This window comes from Coturnix japonica, chromosome 5 (genome assembly GCF_054131305.1).
Source record: "Coturnix japonica strain WE chromosome 5, WE-NBRP24, whole genome shotgun sequence".
In the NCBI taxonomy this organism is placed as follows: domain Eukaryota; kingdom Metazoa; phylum Chordata; class Aves; order Galliformes; family Phasianidae; genus Coturnix; species Coturnix japonica.
In genome coordinates this window covers 49344572-49357200 of record NC_140667.1, presented here as the reverse complement: position 1 = coordinate 49357200, position 12629 = coordinate 49344572, and positions in this window count along the sequence as shown.

The following is a 12629-nucleotide window of genomic DNA, read 5'->3' as shown; positions in this document are numbered from 1 at the left end:
GATTCTACAAACTCATTCGCTCCCCTAATAAATGCACAGATGAAACCAGTCCTTTGTGGCACAGGTATAGCCCCAGGGAAGAAAGCAGCATTTGCTGTGCCACTGCTGAAATGCTTTCACCTGGAAAGTTTGTGCTGCTGAGCCAGCCACCGATAGGGAAAACAATTATAACAGCAGATGAATAGTGTAACTTGTGGTCATGATGCTCACCTGGGACTGCAGGTTGCAATGCAAGACATTGCTGTGGTCCAGAGAGAACACACATTGCTCAAACCAAAGTTGAAACTTCTACTCTGGACCTCAGAATCCTGTTATATGTTTGAACCTTTTTCCTCAGAAAATCTGTTTTCCATATAAATACCCCCATACTCTTCCCTCCCCCAAAGCCATGCGAAATGTTTGGTGTAAGCAGCTCCATGTGGTAACAAATCCCAAAGGCTAATTGTGTGGAAAAGCATTTCCTTTCATCAGTTTTACATTTTCTGCCTTTTAGTGTTGACTGCACCCTTTCCCTTGCATCATGAGAAAGCAATGCTCAGTGCACAGAGCTGGAAAGGGCCCAAGACCACCGATTCATTCTGTGAAGACCAGCGGGCTGCCAGCAGCCTTTAACAACTGTTGATCACCAACACCAACAAATTCCAAACAGATTACCAAAAAAGGACAAGGCCAAAACCCATTTCTGGGCTATAAAAACAGATTCCTCCAACTGCTGTTACGGTGAGTAATTCAGCTTGTTTGCAGATGACAGGCAGAGCGGAGCTGTCAGTTGCTGGCAGAAGGAAAACACGCAAGCCCTCAGAAGTTGTGCAGTTTTGCCTTTGTTTTGCCTGAGTAGCTGCTAACATCACAAACAGCTTTTCTGAAGAAAACGCCAAATCTATCCTGTTTTACTTTGGAGTGAAGCAACAGTTACTCAGATTTCCTCCTGCATCAACCTTAGGCTGTATTTGCAATGAGAAGAGATTTCTTTCCTTCCCCCTCCCTAACTTGTCTTTCTCTTCCCAAGAGTCTGTAGCCTGCTGGCTCTGAGGGCACCTTGGGAAAAGGCAGAGTAGCAACACGAAGCATCCTACCATATCAGACCTCCGTTTGCTTCCATTCCTGAAATAAGGCAGCTTTAAAAAGCCAAACTCTATCCTATAATCCCATGCATAAACTCCGCTATTCTACCATTGCTGTTCCTATAGCCCATATCCTCAGAGAGGTTCTTTTGCTTCTGAAGTTTAAAAACGTTCTCTTTTTCATTAGTGAGAGATGGATTGGCTGAATTCTAGCTTTGAATATGATCTCCTTGTCCAACTGCTCTAATTTCCTCAAATAAAATTCTACAGGGTTAAATACAAAATCCTGCTTCATCCATCTTTGCAGTTATCTTTGCTTTAAAAAAGCTCCTACTTCAAGTTCAACATGAACTTCTTTGTACACGTCCCACACACATTCAGTTGGGCAGTTATGCGTGCTCATAGCCTCAGCAGTTAAAACTTTGTTTAAATATACCCTGGTTCAAGGAGTTCCATAGCAAGCCAAATGTGTTGCCTGCTGTACACAGCCTTAAAAGCGAGGTCTGTTTGCATTCATGTGCCATTAAGGACAATATTGACGAGGGAGTGAAAGGTAGAAGTAGAGCAAGGCATCAAACACTTGAAAATAATCCAGGGACAATCTTATATTGAGAAAAGAGCTGCTTTACTCTAAAGAAGCAGAGAAAGAAGTTGGAAACAGCAGCAGAAGTTCAAGCAGATGCTAGGGCAAAGGCAGGGGGTGAGATACAGGAAGAAAGCGAACTACAGGTTCTGCTTGCTGTCAGCTAACGCCAGCTGAATGCACACAGATAATTTTCCCATCCCAGTTTATTTCCCTTTCTTTATGCTTATGATGCAAGCACATATTGACTTGATATTCAACAAAACCTAAACTGCATAAATCAAAGTTCCTCAAATTGTCCTGAGAAAAGAGGGATGAGGATATGAAAACCAAATATTTGTACAAGTGTTTTCTTTGGGAGTGTGGAAGTGATTGTACTACTTTACTCTCAATGAATATTACTGCTTTGTGCCTCCATGGGTTAAACTTTGGCCAGACACAGTCTGAGAAAGAAGAACCTACGTTCTGTTAACCCTCATTTCAAAGATATCTTCCCATTAACTTTCATTCTGCTTTTTCTGTTTCCTTCCCAGTGCTTTTTCCCAAATCCCCTCTACAAAGCGGCCTGCACTCAGACACCCTGATACAAAGGTGAGGAGCTCCCCTTGCCATGCTAACAACTAGCAGGAGCACAGAGCCGGGCTCGTCTCACTTCAGCTGGTTGCACACACACAAGGTCTGAAGCACAAGGAATCGTGTGTGATTTTTCAGGGATTAAGTGACGATGCAGAAAACAGCACATCAAGATCCTTCCATGACCCAGGTTTTCCTCTCCCACATCCCACAAATGCTCCAGTGCCCTCAATTCAGTGCCTGGGTCACCAGATCCTATCCTGCTATCGAGGTGGGTCTGTGTGATTGGTGAGACCTCACTCTATCAATTCACCCCATGCAGAGGCCAGTCCAACACAAACACAGATTTCTATGGGTGATCATAGCATTACAGAAGTAACTTCAGCATTATTAGCCTTATCGCTGTCAAGAGACAAATGCTTTCTGCTATTTACCCCTCAAACTTTGGTCAGTATTTACAGTGTTGTCCTCAATGCATTAGCAAAGACATTCACTCACATTTGCTGTCTGCCAAAAAGCGAGTTAATTTAGCTCAGTGCTACGATCCAAAGCAGTTTGAGTCATCTACATCCTTGGCTATTGGTGTCCAGACAGACACCACATCCATCCACGCACACATTAATAAAGGTGTAAAAATAAACCGTCAGTTTCTCTAGACCTGAAATAACATATCACATCCCAGGACAGCAAAAGAACTGAGAGGAATGACCTTGGCCGAGGAGCTACAATGCAGGTTTTCTTAATGTTTCGAGTGGTGGTGGCCAAGTCTTGCTGCTGTCCTGGAGCTCTCCTCTGGGGAGGGGACAACAGTGATGCTCCAGCAGGGTCAGCATTGCCTCCTCACCCAAACCTTGGTACCAAGGAGTGATGGATCAATTATTCATCAGCTAAAAGGCACACTTCTATTACAGCAGATGTTTCTCCGAATGTTTGACACTGCCCATTAACTCACCCTTTAATTTTAATTGCTTAACTAATGGCTATAGTCAAGGTTAAATGAGTTTAAATCTTCCCTCTTTTCTTATGCTGCTTAATAAAAAGATAACATCTGACCTAATGAGGAAAAAGGAGGAAGAAGGAGCTGAAGCAAGTATAATCTTTGACAGGATACAAACAAACAGCCAGTGAATGCTCCATGAACTTAGATCTGATTTTCACTACATCAGAGGAGTGATGGAAAGTTCCCTGTGGTTAAAGGTGGCCGTTAGGTTGCAAAGTGGGGCAGGACCCTTCGCCTTCCTGAAGCCAACAGGAGAGGAAGCTCCTGCTCAGCAAAGTAAGAAGCATTTGTTTCAAACCAGCTGATTAGAGACCTCAAGTTATGTGAGTAATTCAAGTCACATCGATGTTTTCCCCATGCTTTCTCCTGCACATACCTACAGCCCATCTGAAGAGCAGAGCTGGCAGGACAAACAGGGAAGGAGATATTGCATAAGAAGTGCTGGGCTGCAGGACAGGGAACGTCTGTCCCAGCCTTGCTGTTGCGATTGCACTCTTCCAGCTGGTTGCTGCGTTAGCTCTGTACCAGGTGAGAGCATGCAGCTGGTGCTCAGTGTCCTAGAGAGGGGGTAAGCACGCCAATTTCTGCAGCATACATAGCTGTGCTCTTGCTATCTGCCAAGACAATAAATTCCATGCATTTTGCATCTGTGATTCGGTACCCCCCAGGAATAAGCAATGTAGGTGCTGTGAGTGCCCTAAGAAGAATGCACAGTCAAGGAAAACATTTTTTTCTCATCATCCTACCAGAATAAGGACACGAGGGAAGGAAAGAGGAAGCAGGCAGAAGAATAAGCTATTTTTTTCAACACAGAGGAGAAAAGGAAACATATATCTTTCCTTTCTGTCCTTCTTTCCTTCCTTGTATAGAATCATAGAACTATTAAGGTTGGGAAAGACCACTAAGATCATCTAGCTCAACCATCACCACCATGCCCACTAATCATGTCCCTTTTTGCTCCCTTTTCAGAAGGTGAGGGATCGCAGATTGATGTGCACTGTACTGCAGGTTGTTCTCACCCTTTGGTACATGTTGGTCTAGATACTTGTTGTCTGTTTTGTGAAGAATTTGGAGACTGTGATGGGAATGGGACTAAATGAGGCAAGAGCCTGATCTCAGCTTGACTGGCACAGCTCAAGCTCAGTTCCAACATGACACCCAACCCAGGCTCTAGCACCATGTTCCCACTTCGGCTGCACCACAGAATCACTAAAGGTGGAAAGACCACTAAGCTCATCTAGCTCAACCATCATAGCACACAGCTTCTCACTCAGGTTACACAAATCCAGTCCCCACTTTGACCAAACATGTTACAACTGGCTATCTCACTGCTGCCATGCATTAGCTGCTATTGTGGCCTACAACTTGGAGCAGACCCAGGCCTTGATTTCCACATGAAAAAAGGGAAAACCATTAGGGAGCATCAGCCTGTTCTCTGTTGCCATATCAGTTACATCACAGCTGTTAAGACCAGGGCTGCCCACAGTTAAACATCCCTTCCATAGAATCACAGAATCACCAAAGTTGGAAAAGACCTTCAGGACCATCTAGTCCAACCATTCACCTATCACCACTATTTCCCACTGAACCACGTCCATCTCTCATCCAAGGAACAGTTTAGCAGAGGAGAACACCCCTTCATTCCCCCTAAAATCTGCTCCACCCCAAAATGGTACCAAGGAGCTGAGAGCTGCTGCACTCCACTCAGCCTCATCACTTCTTCCCAGCTAAGCAATCACGAAACGGAACGAGACTCTCTACTTTAGTTTCTAAACTGTAAAAATAAAGTTCTTAGGTTTTTGGTGGTTTTTGTCTTTTTTCATCTCTTTTTTTTTTCCCTCCCCCAAGCAGGCTCACGAGGACAACCACTCATTTGCTTTTGGCTCCGGCTCAGCAGCGTTCAGTAGTGACAACCATCAATCCTGCCAGACAGCCGCCGGCACAGGCTGCTGGGAGTGGGCGATCTCCATTTTGCAGCTCGGCTGCAATGTGCGTGCGGCTCTGGGCGGGCTGGCGGGCATCCAGGCGCTCGGCATCGCCCTCCTACCCGGAGAGGTGTCTCGACAGAGCGAGGTGCCAAGAGCGCGGTGCCAACCGTGCCCATCCTGCACATAGAGGCAGCAGCATGGCGGGGATGTTAATCCCATGCGTTTCGGTGTCACCAAGTTCGCCGGTGAGATTTTTCCACCCACTGAGCGGTGCTGAGTTTAATTCTAAGGATGGCTCGGTGCAGAAAAGGGATAAGGCTGCATGAAGCACTTCCTTCAGCTGGCAATTTCAAGGTCCAGCCGAGGGCATGCTACTAGCTCGCCCGTACCCTCTGGTGAAGATCAGATTTCTGAGCACAGAATGGAGGATTTAATTCTTTGTTCTTGAACTCATTCTTTCCTTTGCAGGGTCCAGTGGAACGTAATCTCTCCAGATGCCAGCACCACTTAGGAAATGGTAATATAGCAGCTATGTGCTCTAAGTGGTTTATTCATACACAGAGACCAGTAATATCCTAGGGGGAACGTTTAGAAATGGTGCACAGTGATGCGATCCCGGCACAGGCAGGCTTTCCTTCAGCAAAGACTGTCCCAAAACCACGCTTGTTTTCAAGAGGAGCAGCAGAGCTTGCATTTTGCATTTTCCTCTCAGTTTGTTTAAAGCGTTTTCTTGCTGTTTAAAGCAACCAGCGCTTCCTTCCTGGGAGGGAGGCAATGCTTTTAGGGTTACTGTAAATAATCAGAGCCAGAACAATTGGCTGAGTAAATTATCCTGTCTGCTGACACTAACAGACTCCGTCGAGCTACTGGGAACTTCATCAGCTTTTTTCCCTCTTACTATTATTATAACAAAACAAAGGTTTGCCGAGAGAGCTTTGCAGCAAAACAAGAGCAACACCTCGCAGACAGCAGCCCCAAGGCTCAATTTGCAAAGACCTCTTGCAGTGGTTCCAAATGAAGAGGTCCATCAAGGAAAGAACCAAGGGGTCCAAGGAGCCAACTGGCAGATGATAGCATGACAAAGCCCAAAGGGAACTCAAAGCTGCCAATACAACTGCCTGCAGCACGCACCAGGAGCCAGGTGCTGCTTCAGGGTTGTCATCTTGTGGGGCTGGAGAAGGACAGCACTTTGCAACATAAGAAGCTGGTGGAGCTGTAGGTGTCCCTGTTCGTAGCAGGGAATTTGGAGCCAATGAAGGCCTTTGAAGGTCTCTTCCAATTCAAACAATTCTATGACTCTATGATTTTAGGCTGAGACACGAAAAAAAAGTTGAAAAAAAAAAGTCTGCTTCTTACCCAGCAACTAGAGAAGTAACAAGCTGCAAAAAAGCTTTGGTTAAGTGTCCTTCCTGTTTGTGCAAAGTAATGCTGCTCACAGGGGGACAACCAATGGGTCAGACAAGGGGAAGGATGACACATAGGTGAAGAGGTGCAGCAGTCGGCCTTGCAGACTCAGTATGTCCAGGAGCTCACTGCTCATCCCTCTCTAAAGAAGAACTTTATTAGCAGTCAGCTCTGCCTGGCAGCTGGATTATGCTGAGGAAAGGGCAAGTTAACGGTGTTAACATTACCCTTGGATGAAAGCAGCGTAAATACAAAATATTTGTTTCTCTGCTACTGTGCAACATCTGTTCTCAATAATTCAGCCATTTTCATCTCTCCCTCCCTCGGGGTTTCAAAGTACACAAGGAAGTGGGAGCGACTTGCAGGTAGCCCGCTGTGCCCGCCTGAAAGTTGTGCAACACACAGAGAAAGGCTTTACAGAACTGGAGTTTGCCCCAGCAGCACCTACCAGGACAGAGCTTTGTAGGATACTGGCAGTAAAACAGGCGCCTTGTAAAGAGATATATTTTCAGCAATCTGGTACATTCACATGTGGAAAATCTTGGCGAATGGCAGCCTTAAAGAGTTTCATCTAAAAGGCTGACAATATAAAAACAAAAAGAAGAAAGAAAGAGTTGTAAACCTCGCCACAAATTAGACGGCTTTGGCTGCAGTGCTGAAAGCCAGCAATGCAGTAAGAACACTTGTTCATCTATTTTTCTCCTTTAGCACAATGCAGTTGTAAAAGCAGAGGGAGCTTGTGCCAGGTCATGATGTGGAAAAGGGCTCTCCAAGGGAAACTCCCGGCTCTGACATTTGAGCAACAAGGCTTTTGGATATGTCAACTTGAGGCGAGAATTAAGAGATCCAGATATCATGGCTGTGCATGAGATCATCCTGGGGGATGAATTCAGGTTTTGTAGTTACATTCCTGATACCCTCCTGCATCCTCCTGTGTTCCATCAACTACACAGAGCCACGCTACACACCCTGAAGACCAAACGAACAAACACAAAAATGCACACAAAAAAGGCACGTTTAGAAGAACGATTTTCCAAGATAAATCTCCAAGGTTTCCTTATTCTGAAGGCAGCTGACATTTTTGTTTGGGTTTGAGAGAAATGAAACAAAGAGCCAGAAGTTTTCATTTGAAGGTGAGCAGTAAGGCATTGCAAAACTTGCTGGCATGCAACTGGAGGCACAGCAAAACACCACAAGGAAGCTGCTGTACTCACACTGCACTTCAGAGCAGCGTTCAGTAAGTTCTGGCACCTTTTGATGTTTGCAAACACTGCAGAACAAAGCACTGTCTGATCTCATCAATTCTACTTTTTACAAGAGGGCTTAAAAAAAATTGAGCCCACCCCTCCACCAAAAAATGACAGGTGACTTTTGTTGTTGACAGTCTCAGGCTTTTCAGCTGTTCATGGGGGTGGTGGGATCACCATCCCTGGAGGTGTTCAAGGACCATGGAGATGTGGCACTGAGGGACGTGGGCAGTGGGCATGGAGGGATGGATTGGGGTTGGACTGGATGATCTGAGAGGTCTTTTCCAACTTTAATAATTCTGTGTTTCTATGATCAATTTTAGAGATAAAAAGAGATCTGGATTCTGCTGATGGTGAGTGGCACAGCAGTGCCTCTGCCCTGCTCATTGCTGTGGGGGTAATCCATCCCTACAAACACCAGGAGCGATAGGAAGCAGAGCTGTTGCTGCCATTTCAGAGCAAGGCCATGCCCAGAGACTCATACCTTGCTCCAGAAAACAACTGACCTTTTTGCATTCAAGTCTGCAGCCCCAGACTGCTGCCTTCCAGGCTATCCTGGCTACCCACAGGCTGTATGTGGGCAATACATCCTAGGCTGGGATCCCAAATCCCAAAAGGCTGCGAGTGGCCTGAAGCTCTGCCACCTCACAATCTGCAAAGTGGTCAGAGTAAAATTCAACCCCCAGGTGAACCTGAGCTTGAGCAAACTCTCCACACTCCTGCAGAGCCATAGAGCTGACAGTTTGTCTCCTAGGTGTAAGGCAGGCACCAGGAAACAAAACACAGCCCAGGGGGACCAACGGGGAGCAGTGAACACTGCCTGGCCTTCCCCTTGGCCTGGAGCCGGCTTTCAACAACCAGAGCCCCACTGGGCCCTTTGCTCTCCTACACACATTGGCTCAATGGCCCATCTCTCACATCCTAGGGCCTCCCGTATCTTTACTGTCCATTAAATAAGGCATTTGGAGGCTTTGGAATAAGTTTGTCCCACAGTTTGCTGGATTTGCCCAAGACCACGTTTGGTTTGTGAGTTTGATGATCTCAGCTCATGAGCCCACCCTCACAGCTCAGCTTTCACACTGCCAGCAGAGCCTCTCGGAAAGACAAAAGCACAAAAGCATACAGTGTGTGTGTGAGAAAAGCCTCTGCTCCTCCAAATGTCAGCGGCCTGCTGTAAAATTAAGATTCTTTCTGCTACATGAAAAATGTAGATGCCCATTCCCATTCCTTGCTCAGCGTTTGTTGCCATAACCTATAGCACAGATGCAATGGGTTTTTGAACACAAGATCCATTATGTTTCCTGCCAGAGGCTCAAATCCATACAGGTTTCACAACACCTTGCCAGGCAGTTACCTTTTGTACTGACTCAGGATTTGCTGGCAGCTGCTGCCAGGCACTGGCTTGGGTCTCACCAACGGGCTGGGAAGTCGGCACCACTAATAACATTCATTTTGTTATCTGCACAATCAACCTCCCCCAACCCCAGAGCGAGAGTTAAACAAATGTCCAGAACCCAGCCCAAGTATGTTCTGGATATGTGGTGTCCAATGGGGAATTGGGATTATCTTTTCTCCTTCCCACAAACATGCTCTTACTCAGAGCTCGTACTCACATTGCATTTGTCCTGCAAAATCCTGCTGCAATGGAGCTGCTTTATTGCTACAAAGGGAAAGCTCAGTGCCTCGTTACCTCCAACTTGTGCACCAAGTATTGTGATGCTCATGTTTCCAGCCTGAGCTCCCTCAGTGTGACCTTGGGGAAGGATGACAGCCCTGTCTCGCTCCTACCTCGTGCCAGCCAGGACGCCCAGTGCCTGCCAAGCACCGAGCAGACACCGCAGCAAATTGTGGCACAGCTTCTTCCTGAGCACAATCTGAGCCAAAATGGCCATTTGATAATTAACCACTTGGCCTGAGCCAGGCAAGACACAACTAGGGACACAGTGTGCACTCAATGGGGTGGCTGCAACCTGCACACCATCCAGGGGGCATCTGGGATGAGGCCGGGGGCTGACCCCAGCCTTGCTCACAGCCACAGCAGCAGATGTGCTGGGCTTCCCCACAGCCTCCCCCTTGCCTGGCAGATGCTGGCCTCACTGGGAAAGCGCTAAATGGATTCTGCTGAATCACTGCAGCAGATGGTTCCTAACACCACCTGGATAGCTCAGGAAAGAAGGGAGAGATAAGGAAGGCTGAAGAACAGAGAGTACCCAGTATGTGGGCTGAACCCAGGGAGGAGTAACCTGTAAGGGTATCATTTGAACTGCTGTTTCCCCCAAATTCCTGTGTTAGTAAGACTGATAACATCCCTTTCCTAGCAGTGTTGTCCTAAGGTCTACATAAAGCACATTACTCCAAACCCACTTGGGAAAAGCCTCTGTCCCCAGGGCTTCTTGAGAGGGCTCAAGGAGATGGACCTGGAGTTCAGTAATGGGAAACAGGGCCAGACTTGCTAGCATTAAACCATGGGGCTGAAGGGGACAGAGAACTGACCACCCACCAGGGAAGGCAGCACTGCCGTCTCAATGCACATACAAGGCCCCATATTCATCTGCAGTAATAGGCTTTTATTTTTAAAGCCAGGTTGGCAGGTACTTTTATTTTCTGCAACAGCTCCTTCTGAAAGGGCACAGGAGCCAGCTGTGTACAGAAGCATGCAGCTGTATGACAGAGCATAGCAAACAGGAAACAGGTAACAATAACCCATCTGTTTGCTCTTTCTCCTCCCATTCAACAGTGCTACTGATATTATTTTATTTATTTTAATAGGAATGAAAGCAGCCAGTCAGGAAGACAGAGGTACGAGCTCAGAAAGTGCCCTGTATTCTTCTTCAGCCACTGTCCCCACCTCAGTCACACGCATGGGCAGCAGAGCAGCAGCCCTTGGATGCACCGTGGTGAAAGACACCTCTCTGTGCAAAGTTGCTCAGTTCACAGCACTTCCAGCCCAGTCCTCCCCAGCACCAAACAGTGAGTAATTTGAGACAAAATGTTCCCCAGGCAGGTCACGCTGTGTACAGTTCTTCCTCCTCCTCCCAGGGCAAGGCATTTTCACACACCAACCACACCGTACTCCATTTCGCTCGAGCCCAGCTTTGTCCTACATAGGCTGTTTTTGCTGGGTCACACCTGCCATTGATTTCCCCAGATAACAGCTGCTGCTTCACGTTCTGCTGTGCACATACCTCAGCAAAAAGGCACTGAAAAATAGCCAAAGACAGCTGAAGCTCAGGATGGCACAATGACAGCCATAGAAACTGGACAGCAGAAGTGCCACCACAAAACTGGGCAAGAGATCCTCTCCATGCTCCCAAACCCCAACTGTTTCTCATAGAGGATTCTGTTATCACTGGCCTGGAGACTTGGTTCATCTGCAAGAATTTAATTTAAGGAATAAACACAGCCCATCCACACTGTGCAGTTCCACAAGGCAGGTTGGAACAGCACTAGGGAACCTCACCCAGTGATATCTCCATGGGCAAGATGAGCTTTCCTCAGTGGCTGGGATCTAGTCTGTGCCCTGTTGTCCAAGCCAGGAAAGAGATAATACTCAGTGGCACTTAGTGGCACATGGACACTGCTATGCAATCCCAAGGCCAGATAACCTCTGGAAGTCACTTGAAAACAGAAGTTAAAATTGAAAACATCTCATAAAACTCACCTCAACAATAGCCATGCTTTCCAAGAGCAGTGGGAACTCACCTTGCCAGCATCTTGCAGGACTGAGCCTTTCCAATCTATGGTGCCCATGATGGTTTTCAGTCCTGGAGGACACCCACCCTCACAACCCAGCAATGGGACATGGCCAGGAGAACAGGCATTCCTTCAGGTTTGACAGTTGGAAAAATTTCTTCTCTTTAGGAGTGGCGAAGCATTGGCACAGCTGCCCAGGGATGTGATGGAGTCACCACTCCTGGAAGTGTTAAGAACTACAGAGATGTGGCACTGAGGTACACAGTCAGTGGGCATGGTGAGGATGGGTTGGAGTTGGACTAGGTGATCTTAATGGTCTTTTCCAACCTTAACGATTCCACACTATTACCCCTTGCTCACAATGAAGGGCTGCAGCCATCCCTGTGTGCCTGCAAGTCAGGAACCTGAGCCTGGAGGCATCTGAAGGTTCCTTTGGTCCCCTCCAGCATCCACTCAGCAGCTAGGTTTCTTCTTCCACATTCTGCAGATTTAATTACGTTATCAGAACAACAGTTATCAGGATCTGGAATGCCAGAATTCACATTAGCAATTGATATCAACAACAACAAAAAAGCACAGCACGCCCACACCAGCACAGACGTGGGCTGCTCCCCTCAGTCTATGTGCAGTTATTTATAGCTGCCCATATCCCAGGAGAGGCTCTTTCTGCTTCTTCTCCCTCCCACCCCCGGACCCTTCCTTTCCTCACCCCCCACCAAGGAAAGCTGCCTCCCTAGCACAGCACCCAGATTTGAGCAGGGTGAGTTATATCTCCTTCCACTCACAGAGCACGCCACAGACAACGCAACTGCGGGGAGATTTCCATCCCTGCTCCCCTCCCCAAAAAGCAGAAATACAAACTTTAAAGTATTTCTAAGACTTTTGCCTCAGAACCAGATGTTGCAGGAATGACACACATCTCTGTGCTCCCTATGGATGGGGATGGACACACAGGCTGCATCAAGCACGATTAAATGCAGGAAATATTCCTGTTTTGATAGCATTGCAGAGAAGAGACTACCTGACAGCAGGAGGGCAGACAGCTGCGCTTGCACACCAGATCCACCTCTCATTTGCCCTTCCCTTGAGGAGCACCATCCCAAAGCAGCCTGACTCCAGCAGAGCCCTTTGCCTTGC